The sequence below is a fragment of the Otolemur garnettii genome, unplaced genomic scaffold, assembly GCF_000181295.1.
Source record: "Otolemur garnettii isolate 467f Iridium unplaced genomic scaffold, OtoGar3 scaffold00337, whole genome shotgun sequence".
In the NCBI taxonomy this organism is placed as follows: Eukaryota; Metazoa; Chordata; class Mammalia; order Primates; family Galagidae; genus Otolemur; species Otolemur garnettii.
Window position 1 is genome coordinate 359,273 of NW_003852732.1, and position 982 is coordinate 360,254.

Genomic DNA, 982 nt, shown 5'->3' on the forward strand with positions numbered 1-982 from the left:
ATTGTAGCATGATTTTTGGTCTTCTGGATATATACCTAGTAGAGGAATTATAGGATCAAATGGTAGGTCTATATTTAGGTCTCTAAGTGTTCTCCAGATGACTTTCCAAAAGGGACGGATTAATTTGCAATCCCACCAGCAAAGTAGAAGTGTTTCCTTTTCTCCACACCCACGCCAGCATCTGTGATTCTGGGATTTTGTGATATAGGCTAATCTTACTGGTGTTAGATGATATCTCAAAGTAGTTTTAATTTGCATTTATCTGATGATTAAGGATGATAAGCATTTTTTCATATGTTTGTAGGCCATGCGCCTGTCTTCTTCAGAAAAATTTCTCTTCAAGTCACTTACCCATTCTGAGAGGGGATGACTTGTTCTCTTCCTGTTAATATGTTTCATTTCTCTGTGGATTCTGGTTATTAAACCTGTGTTAGAGACATAACCAGCAAATATCTTCTCCCATTCTTAGGGCTGTCTACTTGATTTAATTACTGTGTTCTTCGCTGTGCAGAAGCTTTTTTAATTTGATGAAGTCCCAGTAGTGTATTTTTGATGTTGCTTCAATTGCCCGGGAGGTCCGCCTCATAAAATATTCACCCAGGCCAATTTCTTCAAGTGTTTTCCCTACACTTTCTTCTAGTATTTTTATAGTTTCATGTCTTAAATTTAAATCTTTAATCCAGTGAGAGTCTATCTTAGTTAGTGGTGACAGGTGTACGTCCGATTTCAGTCTTCTGCAAGTCGCCAGCCAGTTAGTCCAGCACCATTTGTTAAATAGGGAATCTTTTTCCCACTCAATGTTTTTAATTGGCTTGTCAAAGATGAGGTAACAGTAAGCCGCTGGGTTCATCTCTTGGTTCTCTATTCTGTTCCATATATCTACCTCTCTGTTTTTGTGCCAATGCCATGCTGTTTTGATCACTATGGATTTATACTATAGTCTGATGTCTGGTAGCGTGATTCCTCCTGCTTTGTTTTTATT